The sequence below is a fragment of the Pseudopodoces humilis genome, chromosome 8 (assembly GCF_049639895.1).
Source record: "Pseudopodoces humilis isolate 2021_Gansu_Grassland_sample_001 chromosome 8, ASM4963989v1, whole genome shotgun sequence".
Classification (NCBI taxonomy): domain Eukaryota; kingdom Metazoa; phylum Chordata; class Aves; order Passeriformes; family Paridae; genus Pseudopodoces; species Pseudopodoces humilis.
Window position 1 is genome coordinate 31505668 of NC_142207.1, and position 23725 is coordinate 31529392.

Below are 23725 nucleotides of genomic sequence, written 5' to 3' on the forward strand. Positions count from 1 at the left end.
TTCAGTTTGAAGCAGAGTGTTAAGTTTTTCGGTATGAGTTTGCAACTTAGCTATTGATGTGTCTTTCTTCTAGAGGGAAATACTATTTCTCAGTCAAAAGTGATTTTTTTTCCTAATTGTGCTTTTATGCAGAAGTTATATGAAGCAGCAATGATGAATTCAAGCAAAACATGAAACTAATTGTGTTGTACTCTTAGAACAACTGGAGTCCTACTTAGACACAAATTCTAATAGAATGACAGTTACATTTTAAGTCTCAGCTCTTTTACACAGGTCTTTTCCTTAGAAAAATTTTATCTTTTTATCTCTCCATGCCTAAAGATGGGTGGCTGAAGACTTAGTTTTTATTCTTTGGCCTGAATATAGAACTGGATTTCACATATTGTTTTTTTGAAAAGTGGTACAAAACAAATTAAAAGAAACAGTGCCTCAGCTGGGGTAATCTCAAGAAACTGCACTGAGGAACTGCCCTTAGGGTTGATCTCTGTAAGTATCAGTGGGAGCTTCTCTTGGGTGCAACAAAGGAACTGCAGTGCCATGGGGAATAGATATTAACAGCATGACTAGGAAAAGACAGTGATGACAGAATGTCCAGGGAAACATTAAAATTATGTACTGGTAATTAATCAGATCTTGAGAATAAGTGTCTTTTTGTTAGCATCAGGAGTTTGTCTTAAGCTGTTTGGCATGGATTTGTAACGTCTAATCTGCCACTTTTTTGGTACACAGAAAACAAAGTGGAAAATTGTAGATTTGATATTATCAAATTGTTGCTTTATTCATGCTTTGTTATTGGCCATCTGCTTCAGAACTGGCTACTGTGAATGGGCAGAATTTGGTTTTAAATTGAAAAACAAAAAAGAAAATGTTCCTATCTAGCTTTTGGCTGCCCCTGTTGGGAGTAGATAGGCCAAGTACTCATGGGCATGACACACTATCCCTTTGGATTCAAGGCAATAGGTTTTTATTGCTCATGTGGGTCCAAGTGAATTGTTGAAATACTAAATTTGAATTATTTATTCATGATTGCTTAATAAGAAGTTGATGGTAAGGGACTAATTGATTTGAAAGATATACTGGATTTTTAAAGGTAAGACTTCAAAGGTAGAATTGAGGTAATTATATGAATGTTAAATATTGGTCAAAAAAGTGAATCCTGTGGAACTCTCTGATGAAAAAGGATGTTGCCTAAATTACTTCGTATAAAGAGGCAAGGTATATGTTATCTGGGAGAGAATTCCTGTGCAAAACTATGACATGAGTTCCTGAAATCCACTTGAATAGTATAAAACAAAATGCACATGATTTCAGTAGATTTTAAATAGCTGTTTTAAGCATTTCTTTACTTGAACATGTTTGTATTAGCCATTCCTTTGGATGCATTCAGAAGGAGATATTGTTTACCCTTGCACTTCTGAAGCACAGGGTGCCTTTAAATGCTACATTGAATCAGTGGAGGAACACACATTCTTTTATTTCAACAATGCACAGTGAAAGAAATCAAAGCTTTTTAGGTGGTGTGGGATTGTTTGGGGTTGTTTATTGGGTTTTTTTGGGGTTTTTTTGTGGTGGTGGTTGGTTTTTCTGTGGAAAGGGAACAATGGAGAGGACTTATCTGTGTGCATGTCCAGTCTTGAATGGCCAATGAAAAACATGTTCTCAGTCATGGAAGCAGCTGGCAATTGATAATGATTGTGTGACAAATTTCTCATTTTGATGCACAGAATTATTTTTTGACAGTTCACCACAGTCAAAGGAATTGTTTCTAGAGTGAGGAGTTGAGGCTGATTGCAGTTTGAAATATATAATATTTATTGTTAATCCTTTGCTATTTAAGTAAATTGTAAAAATTGAGGAACGCCTGACTTCCAGGTGTTCCATAATAAAAAGAGATTAGCCTGAAGTGACTTTACTGAAAAGAGAAATCAAATCAGTACCATCTCATTTTGATCTATTATTTTATGCATTCTGGTCATATTTCCAGTGTTTCAGTGAAAAATCAACTTATGTATTGGCTGTTCACAGGTAGGCAATACAATTTTAGGGATATTGTAGAAGTTATGAATATCATAATGATCTAGAAATTTCATTATTGCACGGGAGAGTCTGAATGTCTGCTTCTAGGTTCTTTTTCAATTTTCTCTACTGTTTTTGTATAATGCTTAGGCTCTAAAAATACTCCACAAAAGCTGAAAAGCATAAAGCTAGCTAATTTTTATGGCAGGACAAATGATTCTTGTAATACACTAAGAAAAAGATTTATGCATGTGGTAAAAACATGAAATAGATTTGCTTTACTGTAATAGAGTTTGCTGAATTATTTTGACCTTCTAAAATGTTTAGATAGGGTCAGAGTAAAATTAACAGGCAGTAATCACCTTCTCTGACAATGCAAGTCTAAGAAAATCCATACTGTTTCTCCATTAAGAATTCCATAGGCCACTGAATACAAATTTAGGAATTTCAGTGGGTCATCAAATGCTTGCTAGCTGCAAAAATCAGTTTGGAGCCACTTTTATCAAATGCCAGAAATAAGGAGACAAATCCTGCATGTTTACTCCATGCTGCTCTGGCAGGGAGCCAACAATAGCAAAGGAACTTGGAACTGCAGGACTAAATCCCCATTTGTCTCACCCTTGAAGTTATAAAACTGTTTATACAGATAAAAGGACAGACAATTGTATCAAGTGCTGTGCACCGAATTACTGAAAGCTTCCAAACACCCTTTTTTAAAGAAACTTACAGCCTTAATAAGTCAGCTTCTTACCAGACAGCTTGAGAATTTATGCCACTAGTAAAATATGGTGAATTTTTTGTTCTTTGGCAGGGTATGATTCTGTCTTACTTTGCATGAGAAATACAATCTCAGAGAGTTACCAGCCTTATATTACACAAGGAGAAATATAATCCAGAAGATTTACAGTGTTTGTATCAAGAAAAAAAGAAATTATGTGTGCAATGTGGAAGGAAAAAATAAGAATGACAGGTGGCAGACACAAAATTGTTTTAACACAAGTTCTGTAGTTACAGCAAATACCAGCTGCTGTGGAGAAGGTTAAAACAAGCAGGGAATAGAAATATGTTTTAATTGCTGCACTATTTACTTTTGTAAGAAATGTGACAGTAGTCACATTTAAAACATCAGACTAAGTAAAAGCAAATGGATTTAGAAAGCACTGAAAAGAATTTGATTGATTCTTCATATTTCTCCTAAACAGTTTTTATTTCACATCAGAAATATTAAGATCCTGTAACTGGCTTCTGATATGTTCTTCCCATGCAGAACATAAAATAAGTGCTTCCATGGTTAATTTGGTACATTCCAGACACACAGGTTCACAAGAGGAAATAATAGGGAAATCATCACAAGGTATTCCTGCTCTCCCTCCAGTCCTTGATCCCCTTAAGCCAGCTGATTTTGACAGAAGCGCTGGCACACCATCAACAGAAGAAGCAGCAACAGCAGAGTTGATAGATGGAAGGAGTACTTTAAACTGGTACTAGCACTAAATACTTCAAAATTAATGAGCCAGGCACCCAGCAGGTAGATAGTTGAAATCCCGGCTTCAGCAGCCTTCCCTGGTGCTCACAGCCTTCCCACATGCACCCCATTTTCTTACTCACACTTATTTATGCCAGAATAGCTAGTATAATTAAAAGCCTAAAATGTACAGGGTTAAAAAACATAAAACCTTCTTTCTCTATATGCTGCTTTCACCCCGAATCAATTCAGACATTCAATTTACAAAGTTCTATAAAAACACTTTGTCAGACCTGAAGCAAGGAGAACTGTGAACACAACAATTTTAAGGCAGCCTTGCTACAAGAAAGGCATCTCATGGAACTAAACATAACACAGGGGAGAAAACAAGTCCTGCATTATGGTTTTATTACTCTGCACGGCTGGTGACATTTCATCACAGATGTCCCTACTAAATATCAATAAAATAGAACAGCACAGAATAAACAAAAGACAAATTACGTATGTCATTTGGCATGGGTCATACCTCAGGTGACAACGCTTCAAGCATCAGTGCAACAGGAAAATATAGCAATGAACTTGGAAGAGATAAAGCACAGAAGAAAAGTCCAAGTCCCATGAACACACATGACAACCTACAGGATTTTGTCGAGATTTTCAGGCTCCAGTAGTTTAAAGAAAAAAGGGTCATGATTCTAAATAAGGATTTAGAAACCTTACCAGAGAATGGAATAAGAAAATATATCAGTATTCAGCAGCTCTTACAAGTTTAAAGAGTGCAAAGCGTATGGAAGGGCCCTAAGAGGGTCTGTCCTGGAGGCTTGTCTGCCCGGGCTGAGGGCCAAGGCAGGGAGTGCAGCTGCAGCCTGTCCAGGCTGTCCCCCTCCCTTCCTGCACAGCCTGGGCCAAAGCCCCTTCCCACGGGAGCTGCTTTTCAGCTGAGCCTCTACCATCAGCCCCTGACCTGAGCTGCACCTCCTGCTGGGGTACAGCCCAGCCCCTGCCTCATGCTGGGTCCTGTGTATCCAGCCCAATGTGCCCAGCAGCGCTGCCTGGCCATCCCCAGGCTGTGCTTGCCCTCTGTTCCCCTCACTCGGGTGCTGCTGGCTGCTTAACCACCCTCATCTCCTGGCTCACCCTCTCTCAGGGAGCAGCCAGCGCTCATTGCTCCATGTCTGTCTAATGTTCTTTTCCTCTAGTATTCTTGAGGGAATAGAAATGACAGGACATGATTAATACTGGTCTAATTACAACTGAAATAACTCTTATCCAGCCAGCTTGACAAAAGGAAGCCGAGAGGAAAATATAGAATAAAAACATTTTATGGCTATCTGATATTTGTTGCAGGCAAATATTCCTTATGAAAATTAGACTTTTTGGTCTAATGGTCGCATGATTTCAAAATTAATATGGGAAAGATGGCATCTATCACCATTAACATGACATGGAATGTGACAGGAAAACTTGAGTTTTAGCTAGAAATTGAAATAATTGGCTGGCAATGGTTAAATTTAGCTGTGATGAAACAAGAGGATATCAACCAAAACGGTGAAGCTTAAAGGGAGTATATTTCTTAATAAACTTTCTAAACATAACTTGAAAATTGTTAAGATTTAAAACTCTAGGACAAGTAGTAGACTAATCTGGATGCCCTTCAAGGGAAAGGTAGTGCTGTTTCAGTAGTTCCGATTATGAATTGTTTAGACTTGTTCAAGTCACATAGCTCTTCCCCAAGTTATTCAGTCAAGTGACAGGCCTGCACTCACTATCTCAATTTCCCATTCTTTAGAATAGGACCACTTATATTACACTACCAGGTGCAGTATTGATTTAAAAATGAAAAATCAAGATATTCCACAGAATTATATTCCAAAGAATCTTTGTTCTGCTATCAGAGTTTTTTTTAACATATGACATTTCTTAAAAGTTGCTTGTCATCAGGGACATAGTCCATTTCACACAGCTCTCCAAATTGCAATATCGTCTTTTACATCAATAGTTACTTGTGCTAGAAAGAATCAACCTCTTTAATTAAGAGCTACTCAAAGACCAGAAAAAATGCAGAGAACTAACAACCAAGTACTTGGCCTTACATAATCCTTCCAAAAACTGCCACTGTTGCTGGAGTCAGGGAGAAGGAAAGAAGGCCTTATTTGCAATACATGAGAAATTAATTTTCCAGTGAGTATCATTTCATGAGTATTCCTAATCTGGGAAAAGTCTGATCTCTCTTCACCACAGAAGGAATTACATATCCCCAAGGCCAGGCTATCTTCTGGATCTAATAATTAGTGGGTAACCTGAGACACAGAATTAGAACATAACTGTTCTAAACAGCCTCTGTTGCGCAGTTTTCTGACAAAAGGCACTTCTCTTGTAAATTACACTGGCAACTAATGGTGCTGGATCCATATACCAGCAGGAAACATAGGAAAGCAATGCCAAAGCCGTAACTTGTTCTTCCATAAAACCAGCTGGGACTATGGAAAGCTGATCCTGAGCTTCTGCAGTGAGTCAGCACATGTTATCACATTAGCAGGGTTCTGATGTACATAAGCATCCACACCAAGTTACAGCAAGAGAAACCAGAGCAGGGAGGAAAAAAAAGGTAAAGAAATGCAACTCTTCTATGGATGCTCAGTTCTGCAGTAAGACAGAAAAGAGGATAAGTAACCAAATACAGATAAAAATAAAGTGAAAAATAGAAGGGTGGGTATATTAAAGTGATTAGGAAACAGAATGCAAAAGAAACAAACTATAAGAGAGATAAAATAAGTTCACGGAGCAAAAAGCAAGAAATGGAACAAGCTGAATGTGCATAAAAATTAATTATGGACAAGTCAGATTACTTCAGCTCCAGATTTTTCTTAGCGATAACATTGACTGATTCAGTTACAGATATTAAAAATTAATTAAGAACTCAAACTCAGACAAAACTAACAAATTCCTGCCTATAACTGAACTTGGTTGAGCATATAAAGCTGGTAATCAATTTGGCCCAGAAAACTTTCATGGCTAAACCCTGGCAAGAATTACTAGCTTTAGAACTTAGGGGTGATTCACAACCAGCTTGACTATCATTGCTTATTTAAATTGATTAACACAAGTAGATATGAAAATATCTGCAGCTTGACAAGTGAAACATGCAGTTTTACATAAAACTTTCAAGTGATTCAAAAAACATGTGTGTGTTGGCAATGAAGTATATTTTCCATGTAAAACTACTATTTGCAGCCCTCTAAACCCACAATAGAAATCAGGGTACACACAGAAAGACATAGTTCAGCAGACAATTTCTTAAACATAAACACATAAAACATACAGTAGATCAAATTTCTGCCATAACAAACAGATTTACCTTTGGTTCAGCTTAGGAAAAATAGCAAATGAAGTCTTTTGTGAAAACTAAACTGGGTAAATGTTACAAAGACAAAAAATAGAACAAATAGTTTCATCGTAATCCAATGGATTCAGCAGCACAAATGGGAACGATTTGCAGTTAGGGGCCAGGTGCACAAGCTGTGGCAGCATCTATTTGCCACTCCTAGAGAGAGACTGCTGGCCTGACACAGGGCTTCTTAATACATCCTTAACGAGTCAGCTTCATCACCTGCATGCAGAGGTCAGAGAAACGAGCACCTGCACACTTCTCACAATTATGCCCTCATCTTAGTACCTCACTCTTAAAAATGCAGGGTAAACAGAATGTAGAAGAATAGTAGAGCTAGAGGTGCTGCAGGGTGTGCTCTTATGGCCATTTGTTTTATCTTTACTGCTTTCTAGCTGTCTCAGTTTGAGACAAGTTTAGAGGAAAGTCAGTCAGTACAAATTATTGGCATTCTACAAAAAGTCTACCAAAAACATATTGCATGAACTTCCACACATGTCAGCCAACAAAAAAATATGAAGAAATATAGGCAACAAGGAAACTTCAAAGCTTAAACACATTTAAATCAGCTACAAATGTAAACCATTGTGGCAGACAACACAAGAGATTCTGATACAGTTTCAAAAAAATATAAAAGGGGTACATTTTTAATCACATCTTTCAGGATTAGTGTATCTTAATACAAACAGTATGACTTGTATATATAGTTTCAATACTCAGAGGTTCAGCTGCCTAAAAAATGAGATCAATTTACTGTTTCTGACCTCTTCATCTGTTCACCCCTGTGCCTCAAGAATTTTATGACATACTAACAGTAATAGCACAATTATAGACAGATACAGAGACATTTAAACAAAGAGTAAACATAGCTTCTTTAGCTTAAATTTTCGGCCTAAGCATTAAGCAAGAATTAACCTTTAGACACTTCATGTTTCCCAAAAGGAAGGCTTTTTTTCTAAAGCAAAAACTACACATCTAAATATTTCCAAGGATTCCTCTTAGTCATTTTTGCTTTTGCAAAATTGGAAGGGGAAGGGAACCTACAGGAAAGAATTTTTCAAGTTTTGATAACATACGGAGAAGTCACTGAAACCTTCCAACCTAAATTCTGAAAAAATAAGTCAAATAACTACATCAGCTATTCAAACAATGTCATTTTACAATAATTCCATTTATACCAGTGCACACTCATAAAACAAACAAATATCTTATTTTGGTGAGATATAAATACTTGAAAAAATGCTTTAGCATCCCATCCCAAGCACTTAGCTCAATTTTTAAATCTCCTTACCGGTAATATCCGTTATAAAATATATTCACTTTCTTTCTTTTTCTGACATGCCCAGCCATTCCCCAGCTCCTTCTCCAACTGCAACTGCTCCCTTTGTGAGTGGAAAAAATGGTGTCCTCCCAGCAGGTAATTAATTGGCTGCCAGGAGTCAGTTTTAGAGGGACTGGAAACACCTGAGTGGGAGGAACAGCTGTGGGGCTGATGGCAGAACAGACATTTGTGCTCTCGCCCCACACAGTCAGGGTTTAAATGACAAAGTCCTAAGAGCTCTGCACTTCCTTGGAAATTTAAGATTCTTATGTGAGGTAAGACTAAATGTCTCGTGATGCTTTCCCACCTGGTTAACAGGCAGCCTCTGAGCTGAGGACTGCACCTTCTCTCTGCTGGAAGAGGGAGGGAAGAGCAAAGAGGGTCTCAGCTGGGGATCACCCCTGTGGGCAGCACAGTTATGTGCCCTCTTCCGCTTTTCTTCCCACTTCACTCTTTTCCAGTGTGATTTATCTTGACTGAAAAAATGCTATTGAGGGACTGAAGCAAATGATTTCAATGTGCCCAGGAGAAAACAGGAAATTTAAAACCTTGATTATAAGAACCATGTTGGAAAATAAAAAAGAAAAAATTGGTCTCCTTTTTGGGAAAATGCACAATCAACCCCTCCTGACCTCAATAGTGTAATATTACAGTCAACACTTGTGTCTCTGCTTTTTCAAGTGTATTCAATTTATTTTGGAAAGTTCACAACAAAAATCACATTCAGTTCTCTTGCATGTGGCTCAGACAAAACGTGCATTGTTTCAATAAAGGTACTACAGGTAACCTGGAAAATTTAAATAATCCTGATGGCTCATGATGCTGATTAAAAAATTCTGATAATCAATTTCTGTCCCCTCACATATTAAAACTAGAAAACAATCTAAATACAATGCAAAAAGGTGTAATTAAATTACTTTAAAGTGAACAGATGTCTAGATTTTATTTTAATGCATTAATAAATACCACATTATTGGTACTTTTATTTTTTTGGTCACATCAGTACCATGCTTTATAATTTTAAATTATCTGCAAAGATGAGGATTTAAAAAAAAAGGGATAAAATATGACTAGAAGCCAAAACTAACTGTCCATCCTATACTAACTATAATCTTATCACGCCAGAAACAATTTCATTTCATGATATTGCATTTATTCCACATGGAGTAGTTAGATTTTCACTGCCTGAAGTTAAATATGAACATAAGAAACCTGAATTACTTCCCAGCTGCAGTAAAAAGAATCAAAGGAATGCCATCATATTTAATGTCTATTCTATGTTTAGTGTCATAAGTATGTCTGTATAAAGTTCCATTAGTACTTTTACTGTCCTTATGAAAAAAAGAAAATCAGACATTCTGATTGACTATTCAATTTCTTACTGCTCTTTATTTCTTTCACTAATGATTTACATATAAAATATTCTTTGATTTCCATGGTTTTAAACTACACAAGGTAAGGAGACTTGGAGAAACAGATCAGATTTAGCACTAGTAAATGAGCCATATATTCTCTTCGTTCTAGGAACTTGCATATGGACAAGAAACCAGCTCACTGGTTATTTTAAAGTGAAACTGATAATATTTAGACTTCCAGAGAAACAGATAAAAGGTTTAGTGAGGAAATATTTAATCAGAAGAGATTTGGCAAATTAATCTGTAAATGAATCCTTGCATGCATTCTCTTTTCATTACAGAGAAGCAATATCCCTGCTGTCAATCATTTCCCAGCATTTTCAGTGCCAAAGTACACCTTACCCCACATTGCCCCACCAGACTTTGCTGTTTTAACAACAGTCTCCTATACTTACAGGCCAGATAATACAACTTTTTACATTAGAACAGAACCAAACCACCAAACTTCCCCTTTTGACTCCCCTGAGGATTCCCCGGAAAGATCCTGCTTCTGGAGGTTGTTGATTAGAAAAATCCAGAGGTTACTAATATGGGAGTTAGAGTGTGACTTTGATGTTCCAGACAGGAATGATTTGGGGGTAGGTGTCTAATTTTACAATTCAGTGGAGTGAGCAAGAAAAAATAATAAATGTCAACTTTTAAGTGTCTGTATTGTTATCCAAAAAAATCCCACCATTCTGATTTTTTCAAACCCATTCTATAATGGCCTAAATTCACATCACAGAAATACCTTACAAGCCTTACTATAATGTTAGCTTTTGAGTATTTATAGCTCCACTCTTTATATCACAGGAAAAGTATGCAGGGTCTTATACTCTGGCAAGCAGAGATCACAGTGTCATGAAACTCTATAGTCACTTTGCTATAATGCAGGAGCTTCAACAAACAATAAACCACAAGCCTTAAAAAGGCAAAGCATCCAGTGTGTGGAACATCTTAATCTACTTCAGAAGAATTATTTAACTACAAGGTAATGATTTCATACTGGAGATTCTTTTTTCTCATCAGTTTCCAGGCATAGTCATAATTTATATGTAATTCTGAATAGAAACCTAGTCTGAAGTGACTGCTTGAAACTCTAGACAACTTTTCTTTGCAGCCCTTCCTGAGTTTAGAAAATGGAACAGGTGTTATAGTAACTGGACTTGTTCCTTTCCCCTTGAGGTAACTCTGTGCCACAAAGAAATCGAGAAGGTCTTGCCTACATTTCTCCAAGCATATTAAAGAAGGCTTTACTGTGAAAATATTTGATAGAAATAATAATTTACTGCTGTTTACCACAGCTGCCTTCCATCTGCTTCACACTGAAACATAATTATGCCTGTGACATCCCTTTAGGGAAACCTCCCTAACACACCATACCTACGGCATTAAATTAACAAATAATTTTTAGGGAAGGTACAACATAACTATTCCAAGACAAGCAGGTGGTTCTTTGTCTAAATTGCTCCATTGTGACAACTGCATTTCATCATTTGTGTGTACTACTTAAAAAAAAAAAGATCTTTATATTAGAAATCCAGTCTAGAGAGATCTCTAAGGGGTTAAGTAAAAAAAAATAAAAAAATTATATCCTTTCTCAGAATTCTAAATCTTTAGGAAGGATGCATTTGCTGCCTCCAAAGAATAAAATTTAATTATTTAAAATCCTGTAGGGATTTGGTTACACTACTATAAAATTTGGTATTCTGAATACTCCAAACCTGGTATGAGTTTAAAAAAACAGTACAATTGCTGTACTTCCCCGCCCAAATATTATACCTTATCTCTGATATAAATATAAATACATATTCATGGTGAAGAAGAACATCTACCATCTATGCCTGTTCTTGGCACTCAAAAACTACCAGACGTTGCAATTTTGCTGCCAGTTTATCCTCATCCTCTTCAGAGAAAGGGAAATGTGCAGACCTTCAGCTAATATGAATTGAATTTTCAAAGGTATGGGAGTGGCTATTATAATTATTCATATCAGCCTCTATTCCTGTCCCTTTAAAATCCTTAATACAGCTTTTTTATTGTAAAGTTATCAATACTCTTTAAAGTTTAAGTATGCTCAATGAATAATTATTATTACCATAAATATATCTGCAACCCTCAGATATAGTCCTTAAAATAAGAAAGCACAGAGCCAAACAGGCATTAAAATGAACAGTTCCTCATCTTTCACAAAATATCTCAAGCCCATTTGCAGCATACCCTTTATGGAATTATATGTTCTTAGCTCTTCTAGAGAATTTCATTACATTAAGCTAGGAAACTTGAGAGTATTGGTATTTTACTTTAAAATCCAGGAGCCTGAGCAGCTCTGAATCACAGTTCTCAATCCTATGGCCAGCTACAGGCTAATCAATCATACATTAACCTCAGTTTGACTTCTTATACTGACAGCAATGTGGAAATATGTGATTTATGTGATTTATGAGGTAAAGCAAGTTTAATCCATTAGAAGAAAACTACTAAATCAAGCACACCACATTGTGGACTAAGTAAAAGGCTCATTCCCACTAGAGATTCATTCCTTTCTGGATCTAACCCTTCTTTGCCAGCAACTGCCCACCCACATTGATTATAAAGGATTGTGTCAGCCTAGATCTTAATGTAACATTAAGAGAGAAAATTGGATGTTTTCTGCTGGCTTCTGCATAAGGGCAAATTTGACCCAGAATGTAAATCAGATTTTTTATATGATTCTTTTTGTTTCAGGCTATTACCTAATAATTTCTAATGCTGTCAGAAAAATTATGGAACAAACAGATTTTGTCAGGGGGATAGCCTAAATGGTTTCTTGAGACTTCTTCCAACCCTATTTTTCTACATTCCTGTAATTTTGGAAAGATGCTAATATTTTCATGCCGTAGCTGGAATGTGAACCAGAGTATTGCTTCACTATCCTGAATGGCACATGTGGAGCCTGAACACCAGACCATCAAAGCTGAGCATTAAACTCCATGACATACAACAGAGGAAATGTTCCATCCAACTCCCCTGTGTCCTTGCTGGAATTCTTGAAAATCCTGGCATTGTTTCTCTTTTCAGAAAATCCCATTAACACTAGGAAACCACAAAAGTCCAAAGAACCACACAGCAATATGATTAGTAATATACTTTGTACACAACACAGAGAGTAAGGAACACAGAATGTAGTAAAAGCAACATTCTAGTATGTGTGTCCTTAGGGCTTGGACAGAGGAGAGGGAACTGAACTCCTAAAACTCCTGGGGTAATTTTGGGCAAATTACTCAAGCTGAGTCTAGATTTTGTTATTTTGGAGTGGTTCTGTGCTCTCAGTCAATTTGCTTTTCTTCTCCATGTTCCAAACCCATTCCAAAGGAGAGTCCACACCCTCTATACCTTGATCTTCCATTGAACTAGAGCCACTAGGAATATTCTCACTGCTCAAGTCTTTCAGGACAGCTCTGGGCTGACCCACTCAAACTCCAAACCTGAAGCTATAGTAGATATCTTCATTTGAGAAACAGTGCTAATGAGTCCTGCAGCAGGGCTATAACAAGACAACTTTATCATTTCCAAGACCCCAGCTGGTATTTCTAATAGCTTTATGCTACATATTTCCATAAGACAATTAAGTAGGACTGTCTGGGGATCTCAGGACTATTCAGTACTGTGTAATGTAACCAGGCCCTTTACAATCTAATTCTCCATCTAACACAGGACTTGTATTCCCTTCTTTATAAAAATGTAACTGCAAGAAACATTCACAAAAAATATTGTGACACCCAGGTACTAAATTATTGGGAGTGAAAAGAAAAACCCTAGAATGAGATAACTGGTGTATAGTCATTAAAATATACCATGATTTTGAGTGGGGTTTGTTCTGTCCACAAAACAAAACAAAACCACACCAATTCCACAGCTCTATATAAGAAACAGGTTCTCTAAAACTGTTTTTAGTATACCTCTACCTAAGACTGGAAACAAACAGGTGATGTTTTCATTCCAGGTTTATGTTTAACCTCTAGGCAACAAAACAATGTAGAAAAGTTCTAAAGCTGAGCAAACCTAGAAAAAAATCTAGAAAATGCAACATTTTGATCAAACTAGGCTCTTTCTAACCATAGCTAAAACCACATGAATCTTAAATTAAGAAGAAAAGAGGCATGAAAGAAGGGGATGGGACTTTATATGAATGCATACACCTCCAAGATGAGATGGAATACCCACCTCTGATTTCTGAGGCTTCATAATGAAATATTAAAGCTGTAGTGTTGTGAACAGATTGATAAAGCTCTTCTGGGATTGCTTACAGACTGTAAATACACTGAAATATATCAGAACCTCTTTGCACTTCAAAATATGTTTCTCTGCAGTGTAGACAGCCCTAATAAGTAAAGCAGCCCATCCCAGCTGACATACTTCAGCAATTCTAAACCACAATTATCCTTTTGTGTTATTGTTATGTGCATGAATAATTTTTTAAAAAACTTGCAAAACACAAAATACTCCTTCCCAGAAGAGAAACTGTATAGTCAGAACATCTCATTGCTCTTCGAAAGAAGACAATTATGAATAATATGATGGGAACTTTCAGAACATACTGCATCAATCAAGTTCTGCATGAGTAATTATAATAATGTTTTGTAACATCATTAATTTTGTCAGCAGAACATGTCTCAGATTTCTGAAATACAAGATTTTTTCCCCAAAGAACATTGGCCCTTAGCATAAGTTCCCAGCTAATTTCTATGATTCTGCTGAGAACATCTGAGTAGTAAAGAAACATTTGTTTTCTGGGCTAGGATTTGGGTGTTGAGGTCACAGAAGGTATTGCCTGCAAGCTGGCTTTTTCCTTCTATGGCAATTGTTGTTTTGAAAGATTTCACAAAAGTGTCCAGGCTGTTAGGTGTATGAAGGATTGTGTCGGTGAACATTGAAATTCCTTCTCCTTCCAGTGTGAAGCCAGCTCACGTCCTTATCTTTACTGCTTCTCAAATGAGAATCTATCTATGTCTTACAGCTATTATCTTCAGATTTCAAGGGGGATTTTTTTTTTATTTTTGATGTTAGTATCAAAAAGAAAGGAATTAATTTATCTTCAAAAGTCAACAGGCTGAGAATAGCTTTACTGTTATAAAAAAGGACAAGATTAAGGCTTGCCTTGAAAGGGCAGAAATTGGAAAAATGCATCAAAGAACTAGTTTATTACAGAGCATATAAACTTACAATAGATTTAGAAATTATTATGAGGGTTCTTATAAGCAATGATCCATCAAGCATATAAAAGTAGTGAGAAGGAAAAGACAAACTTTAAAGAAAGGCCAGCAGTTGCCCAGATAAGATATTTGGAGGAAAACAGATGAAGACTCAAAATGGGGGAGAGGACTAGAAAGGAGATAAGGAACTCATTATTTGAACTGGCAGCATCTCCACGGGAGATACCAGAAATGTGAGATGGTTGTCAGTAACAATATGACCCTTAGATTTAAGCAAGACCGTCATGTAAGAAAGCCCTCGGTTTTCTCAAACATATTTGCTTCTGCTTATTTTATGTCTGCTTCACCACACAAGAGGTACAGCCTGGCTTCCAGGGCACTTATGAAGTTAAACTCCTTTTTAATGAGGAATCACATTAAATCTTTTGTAAATTACACCATTTTGTGTTAAACTAGCTCTGAGTTAACAATTTCACCAGAGTTAGCAAGCAACACTTTACAAACAAAGAAATGTTTATTCCATTTTTTTGTAAGGAATTTGAAAGTCATCTGTTTCAAATGTAAAACAAGTCAGATGAGATGTCAAGAATGAGATTTGGCCCAACCTGTTGGCAAGGAATTCAGTTTGAATATAATATTTTCTCCCTCCAAGAAAATAAAATAATATACAGGATTATCCTCTTCCTCAATTTTGTAGTATTTCCTTACCTTCTCATCTATTCATACCTGCTCCTTGTCTCTCCCCTTATTGTGATATATTGTGATATATTGTCTCTCCCCCAAAGTGATATATTGCACTATATCCCAAAGATATCCTGTGGCGTATATATTTAATTGACAGTTCATTGGTATGAGAGTGAAAAACCTTTATACAATTTTTTACTTTTTTCATTTCAGCCATAAATTTTGCTGATACCCAGCCTGATGATTTATTAGACATTTCTCTACTACCCGTGGTTTCTATTGCAATCTTCCTACTTGCTGTGTTTCACAATAATCCAAATTTTTCTTGAGACAGAACTAATATGTGGGGAAAAGAATGCACCCTTGCATTCTCTCTGCCTTCAATCCTCCTATGCATCACAAAGAAATCAAGAAAATCAGACTCTTGTGCAGCTGTATAATAAATACATTTTTCATAGATTCATTTATTCTTCTAATTAATGACAGTGACATGAAACCTGTCTCTGATGATGTGTACTTGTCTTTTGTATTCTAAGTTCATAAGGAATTCAGCTGTCTGCTCTTCTTGGATAAGTTTTAACTTTAAGATTACTAGTGCAGTATTTTAAAATAATATAAAGATGACCCTCTGAATGTAGGCAGACTCCATAATTCATAATGCCCTTCAATTGCTTTCACTTGGAAAAATGGAGTCAATAAATGAGCTAATACTATAGCCTTTACATGCCTTTACCTATTATTCTTCTCCTGCTCTGTATATATTGTTGATCATCTTACACCAAAATAAGTTTTTTTAATCAAATATTGAGGCATCAGTGAAAGATGAAAAACATAAATGTTTAGGTTTGAGGTTTTCCATGTGACGGCTGGCCACTAAAATTAGAAAAGGAGGAAAGACGATTTTTATATCTGCAAGTCACAAGTTTTTCACATTGTCTGCTACACCTGAGCAAGAATACACTTGGGAGACGTAAACCAAGCGGGTGTATTTGTATCACTTTGCTACCCAGGCTCTGGTCCCAACCCCTACAAGCAAATCATTTGTTACTAAAGTAGTTCCCCCAGAATGCACGCTGGAAGGCAATACCAAGGGATTCAAATGATACTCAGATGTAGGCCTAACATTTTCCTTAATATAAGACTCAAGAATCCCTTCCTAGGTTAGGCAAGACCCAATCTGATGGACAAGCTGAATAGGAGTCACAGAATGCTTACTTAGTGTATTAGCCCCCATAACAATTTCCTAAGGATAAAATAAATTTTTTCAGTATTCTTTTATATTTTTGATATTTCTCATATAAATTTTGGCTGCAAAAGTGTAACATTAATTTTTTAACACTAAGAATTTTAAATAAAACTTCCACTTGCAGCAATTCCAGCAAGAATCTATACTTCTGTTTATAAACATCTCTTGCAGAGGTGTTTGACTGCAGCTGCCTATGAAATGTTTTCTGAATAAGAAATACTTGGCCACATTGCATGACTGTTACCAGAATAATTTAAGAAGAGACAACTGAAATTTTCAAAAAGGGTACAATTTCATATAGCCCTCATCTTTCACCCTGACAGGATTTGAGACTTGTATGCTGTAAAACAGCCATCAGTCTCTCAGGAAGGATAGAAGAAAAAACATAATAACAATAATAATAACAATGATGATGATGATAATAATAATAGCAAACAGTCACAGGTTTAGGAGATTTAAGTTTGTAAAACGCACCTCCCCAGTGGAAGGGGTATGATGCGTCTCATACAAAGTACTCAGACATCTAAATTTTGTGAACAACCCTGGTATATCTTAGAAAAAAGGTTCCTATCTTCCCATTGAGACCATTGAGACTTACTGAGAAGAAACAAAAAAAAAAACCAAAAAGGTGTCTTTTGGTGAAATTTGACAAAGTTTCCATAAATCCATGTTAGTCCACTAAGGCTGCATGACAACAATGTGGTAGCTGTAGGGTCAGGGCTGGATAGGGTGCTATGGGTAATATCAGTGACCTCAAAATGCGTGAATCTGCAGACAGCAAAGGCACGTGCACAAATGAAGGGAAAGGGTAAGATGCATTATTTCAGAGACTCAATCACTTTAGCCCATAGTGGACTTGACCATCCCATCTGTTTTGCCACTGACTAAGCTACTCTCATGAGCACAGGACCATAGAAAAGCCTAGGGTAGGAGGGAGTCTGGAAATCATCTGGTTTAATCTTCTGTTGCAAATAGGGCTTTAGGTTATGTTATCCAGGGCTCTATGCAGATATTTCTTAAATATTTCCTGTGAGAGACACTCCACCAGTTCTCTGGGTAACTTGGTCCAGTGTCTAATTTTTCTCATGAAGAAGAGTGACAAAAGAACCTCTGTCTTGTCTATAAACACCCTCCAGTATTGCAACACTGTAATAAGATTTCCTTCCTTGAGCATCCTTTTCTCTAGGTTCAACACACCAATTTCCTTCAATTTTTCTTCGTTTTTCAAGTTCTAGAACCCTCTAATCATCCTGGTAATTCCCTGCTGGATCCTTTCCAGCTTTATAACGTCTCTTGAAACAGGGAGACCAAAATTGGACAGTGTTCCATGTATGGCCTAATGAGTGGTTGAGTAGAGCATAATAATCACATCCCTTAATACCTTGGTTGCACTTCTGCTGATACAGCCCAGGCCATGGATATGTGGATTTGTACACCAGAGACTTAACTACATGTAACTATGTTTACGTATATAAAAATTCCAGAAATGGTATCTTGACATTCCTAGCCTGGCTTATTCCTTACTTGGTCTATGGCAAGCATTTCTATTTTTTGGTCTCCATGGCAATTCAGGTTGTTTTTAATTAGATGGTTGTTACAGTATCTCCAGGCTGCATTGTGCAATAGTAAAGGAAATCACCTTTGAAGATAGGAAAGGTTTGTGTTAACTAGATTGAACAAATAGTCCTTTTTACAAAAAATAATTTTCTCCCTGCCCTAAATTATAATTGCTCTGGGTCTACTGAATCTATATAAATTTTAGTTCCCAGTTTTGTAGGCAAATCACAAAGAAAATTACATCAATAAATGTATCCACTAGGTATCGAACATCTTACCCAGGGGTTGAATAAAAAACATATGCACAACTAAAAGAAAAATGTTCATCCTTTTAGAGCTACTTAGTTTTGAATCAATTGTCAGCAATGCTAATCTAACAAAGTACACTGGTAAGTGGAAGAGTAGGCCACAGTGACCTGTTTCCAAAAGAGCATTTGTGCCACCATGGTAATCCTGTGTCATTCACATTGTCATTCACACTTAGTGATTAGTTACTGATGCTGTGCAACATGGAACAGCAGCAGCAAAGAAAGTCTAGGAGGCTTAGACCAGAATTCAGTGCAGTTAGGATGTTAAATCAGAAGCTGATCATAAACAGAATTCCTAGTAATCTCTTAGACCATTAGATTTATAGAAATCTAAAGCCTAGTAACACAAAGAAATCCCTTCACACAGCACAGCTAAAGTATGTAAAGTGTCCTTGGCACATGCAGTCCTTTCAATTTCAGTACATCCTGAAGCAGATGGAAGCTCTCCTGATGAGACTTTTCCTTCCTCTGCACAGGAGTCCCCCATATCAAAATAGAGTTACTTCTTTCCTGTCACTCATTGTTCTGGCCCTGCGGGGTTAGGAGATCATTTTGCAGAGCCGGGCATCTCTTTAATTAAAGATATCCTTTTAGGAGATAGCTCCACAGCATCTTCACAAGGGCTAGACTGGGTGGGGTTTGATCAGATATGGCTGATTTTAAAGAGCGTTTCTCCTTCAGAACAGCACTATGGCATGTAAAAGGAATGCAATATTGCAGCTTGTGTCGTCATGCGATTACTAAACTACTGAATTGTGAAAGTTTTATTTTGCTGATACTCATATAAACATCTACTGTAAGTCATAAACTTTGACAGGAGGAACTCATAGCTTACACTTAAAAATCTGTATTTCAATAAACAGAAAAACTGGAACTGTAAATCTAAGAACTCCCCTATAGATAATAGATAATAGTCTTTTTATGTGCTTCCTCAATCTTTGCCTTAAATCTGAAAATCTAAAATGCATAAATCTGCATTCCACATTCTCATAACTGTCTTTTCCTATACATAATTCATAAATTTCCTATTAAATAACCTAACATTTGTTGAAAGGTAAATTCTATTGATTAAAAAAAAAGTGGCTCATTTGAAAGACAGCTGTCTCAGCCAGAGAAATTGGTCAAACAGAAATTTAATATGCACTGCAAGTTGGATTTTTTTGATGACTTTACTAAATATTCTCTGAATAGTTGGACAAATTCAAAATACTAGTATGTTATAATTAAAAAGTTTTTACTGCTAAAGTTTGATGCAGAATCTTTAATTACTCAAGGATTACTTAAAAGACTTCTCATATTCCAAGGAACCTGCTTTTGAATTTTGTACCTTTCTCCAAAAAAAAGCCAGAAAAACCACAAGCCAAACCAGAGCACAACTCAGCCAGCTTTGGTTGTGGTCACAAGTATTTATAAAGCTGCTTTATTTAATTAGGAAATTTAATCAGAAAGAGATTGTATGGCTTAATATCTAGTTGAGCAATAAAGAGTACAGCCCAATTTTTGTGGTATGTTTTAAGATAAAAGTGGCTTGAAAATGCTGAGGCTTTGCTGAGCAATTGAGGAATCTAATTGCATATCTTTAATTAGCATATATGCTAACTTCTCCAATAGAGGTCCTCAAGACAAAGTCTGTCTTAAAAAACCTGTATTCTTGTCCTGTAATGAAAATGCTGATCTGCTGTGTAAGGAATGTGCACAGGGTTTCACATTTCAAATAATTACATACAATGACATCTAATATTTTACACAATGAAATATGCTGACAGCTACATTTGAAAAGCATGATGTTATTAGAGAAATTAAGATACTTGGAAAAATTAGGAAAAAACCTTTAAATATTCTGATTCTCTGAACTGCTAGGCATTATCTTCAGTGCAATAAGAATGAGAAGGCAGTGGAGTAAAAGTAAAATGTAGATGGCTGTCATTTAGGTCAAAGATAATTCTTCATTGACTGGCTTCCACAAGCAGTGTAAACCTATATTTTTACTATATTTTTTATATTATGCTATATAAACAGTATTAATTGTTTTCTATGAGTGGCATTTTAAATTGGCTCTTGTGAGATAAATACATAACTCTGATATCCTTGTTGATGGTTTTGCGTGTGTATCTTCAATTTTAAAACATAAATGGGCCTCAAAAAAGCTACGGAAGGATGTGGGGAAGCTACCTGTCACTGAGTGGTAATCGAACAAACCATTACACTGACCAACACAAATACATGGAAGTGGTAGTGTTCAAGTAGAGCAAGCAAAGAGCAGTACCTGAACAAGCCTATAATCTTTTCTATCTATAATTATTGCACATACAGCTACAGGTATTTTTATTTGGATCAGCTGATAGTCACTTCTCAGTGTACTCCTGTCTGCCCTTCAATCATTCCAAAAGCGATCATTCCATTTTTCTGTCTTTCAGGAGAGTGCAGACAACATGCCTGTTATTGTCACAACAGTCAAACAGAAAACACACACTCTCTGTGGTTCCCAGCCAATGCCTTGGTGAAAATGACAGCACAATGGCAGCCCTGCACATATCCACAAGGTATCCCAGGAACGAGCATCCTGGATCCATGGCCAAAGAGGGGTGTCATGAGAAGAGACTGACAAGGAGTTGCATTCTGATCCAGACAGCCATGCACACCAAATTCTTGGAACTGTAGAACATGGTATGCACCCAGAGGCTACGAAAGGATTTTGAAACCTCCAGAAGTGGCAGTGTCCATTTGCAGACCTGCACTCTGAATGTGCCACACCTCTCAGAATTCTCTGAAGGAAGAGATATGGAAAATCCTTTTATTGTGGTTCTGACTTACTTTGCAAATTGCATTTTTCTGAACAGCTGGTTCTAACCATGGAAGACCACTAGTGACATTTTCAATCTCTAATTTAGAAAAAAAATCCACAGGAAAGAGAACCTAATGATTCATAGCAATGATATTGCATTTGGTACAAACATCATAAGGTTTCTTTACAAACTGCAGGCCAAATACCACTACAGAGATTTCTGGTATTATTGTTAGACAGCCACTTAACTTCAAATTGCAAAAGATTTTTTCAAATGCTCCAGATGTGCATGTCTGCAGGGTAGAAAAGAGAGGGAAGAAAAAAAAAATCTGTGTCCTTTTTTGATCCTGAAATATTCCCCAAAAATGAACCTTAAGAAAACAGTGCATGTGTCTGGATTTTTTCAAAATCTAATTAACCAAACTTGAATGTCCTGGGGGTATATTTTCAGATTCCTTACAAAATTAAGCCAAAGGCTTTAGTGGGTACTGTTAAAAACCACCAACAGATCATGAAAACATTTTTATTCCATTCATAAAGCTTGTCAAACTCACAAATTAGAATGCAGGAAGAAATTATTCCCTATGTATTGGTTCAGAGAAACTATGGTTATTACTTACTGTAGACTCTACATGCTAATTATTTTAACATAAATAGTTAACAGCTTCTTGGAAATGTTGCAAAGTTTATGCTTTCTCTCTAGTTTAAGAGAAGGTACTAAGGAGGCTGAAGAGAAAGTAGATACCATCTGAAGTGAAGGAACTGTTACAGATATGCTCTCCTTTAAGGTATTACAGAGATGCATTTCATAGGGCACTTTAGGGAAGTAAAAGGACACTTTGGGGTATCTAGTGATATTGTTTGAGCTTTACACTGGTAGAGAAACTTATTACACATAGATAATGTAATTATGTGCATGGTTCATTAAGCAAAGAACTTGAAATACTAGCAGCTAAATTGTCAAGGAAAACAATTTACCAGAAGTAATGTCTTTGAGCTACATCCCCCAACATACATTGCACTGTATGTGACTCAGGAGCAGGTGGACTCTGCTGCTGATGATAACTAGAACATTTTAAACATAGGATAAACACTTTCTGCTCCTTTCTAAAGCAAAAGAATTCTTCTCAAAAGCCAACACTTTCTCAGAGCATTATTGGCTCCTGGTGAGCAGTCCAGAGCATTTACTCTCCAAGGGACTCCCACAGACCTGCAGAAAGCATGAACAGCTGGCTCAGGACTCTAGACAGCCTTCAAGATAAACTCTGAAAAACATTTCTAAGCCAGCAACAGTAAATGTGTGTAGGGGGAAGGGGTCAGAGGGGCAGCTTGGCATGTGTACAGGTCACTGCACAAGCCCAGGCATAATAAGCACCATCCATAGCAAAACTCATAACACAACTCAACACAAATTAATCTTCTGACACCATTGTTTCCTCTGCTTTACTCATTCTTTTCATGCAAAACCAGATTTTAATAAGTTACGTGGGACTTTTTGGTGGTTTTTGCAATCATTTTGTATCACTAACCAAGATAAACTACTCAGTATTTTAAAAAGAGAAAGTTGTTTGAGGCTATGGAAGATGTCCACTGAAAACCCTTCTATTATCTCTAGAGACATCTGCAGCATTTCTACTTCAGTTTGCTTAAGACCAATAGAGAAAAGGGCATCAGCCTGAAGAGAACACAAGAGCAGGCAAGTGTGGTGTCAGCACCTCTGTTCTGCCCAGGACAGATGTGCTGACAGGCACAAGTGACTTTCCAGCAACACGGATACTAAATTTGCTTGTACCCACTGGAAATAGCATGATGGTTCCAAAACTTAATTGTGTGTGAGATCTAATAGCCATTACATAAAACAGTCCAAAATTATGCAACTATATTATTTACACAAAAAAAAATCTGAAATTATTTCCATGTCTTTTAGAATTATCTAGCCTTGTGGAAAATTCACACAAGCCAGTGAAAAAGAATTTCATCATATACATCACAAATCAGTTAGCTGAACCATTATCTGGCTGACTGTGAGGCCGCTTTCAGGCTGCTGTAGTAGCTCTTGAACAAGAACAGTAAGTGGAATTTTGCTCATTTTTTTCCTTACTAGGATACTGATGCATTTTTATGCCACTTGTATTCTCTATGTGGGCTTTTCTTTCTGCTGCTGCTCTTATGAAAGAAAATATTAAAATGAAGAGCTGCTAGAAATGAGCATATTACAGATTTCTAGATCTAGTACTATAATTGAAATGAAGAAAAGGCTTAATGAACAAAATCTGTTTAGACCAATGTTTTGCAGTTTTGAATAAAAATTATTTGAAAAAAAATAGATGCTCACATAGAATTAATGAAAAAATAATGCAGTTTAG

General features: G+C 36.6%; 1 long non-coding RNA gene across 1 annotated transcript in view; it reads right to left on the reverse strand.

Annotated features, from left to right (window-relative positions):
• Positions 1-8227, reverse strand: part of LOC148183881 (uncharacterized) — a 93755-nt gene extending 85528 nt beyond the window's left edge. Inside the window, exon 1 of the long non-coding RNA XR_015773150.1 lies at positions 8161-8227. This is a non-coding gene — a long non-coding RNA (uncharacterized LOC148183881). The remainder of the gene's footprint in view (positions 1-8160) is intronic.
• Between the last annotated feature and the right edge of the window lie 15498 nt (positions 8228-23725).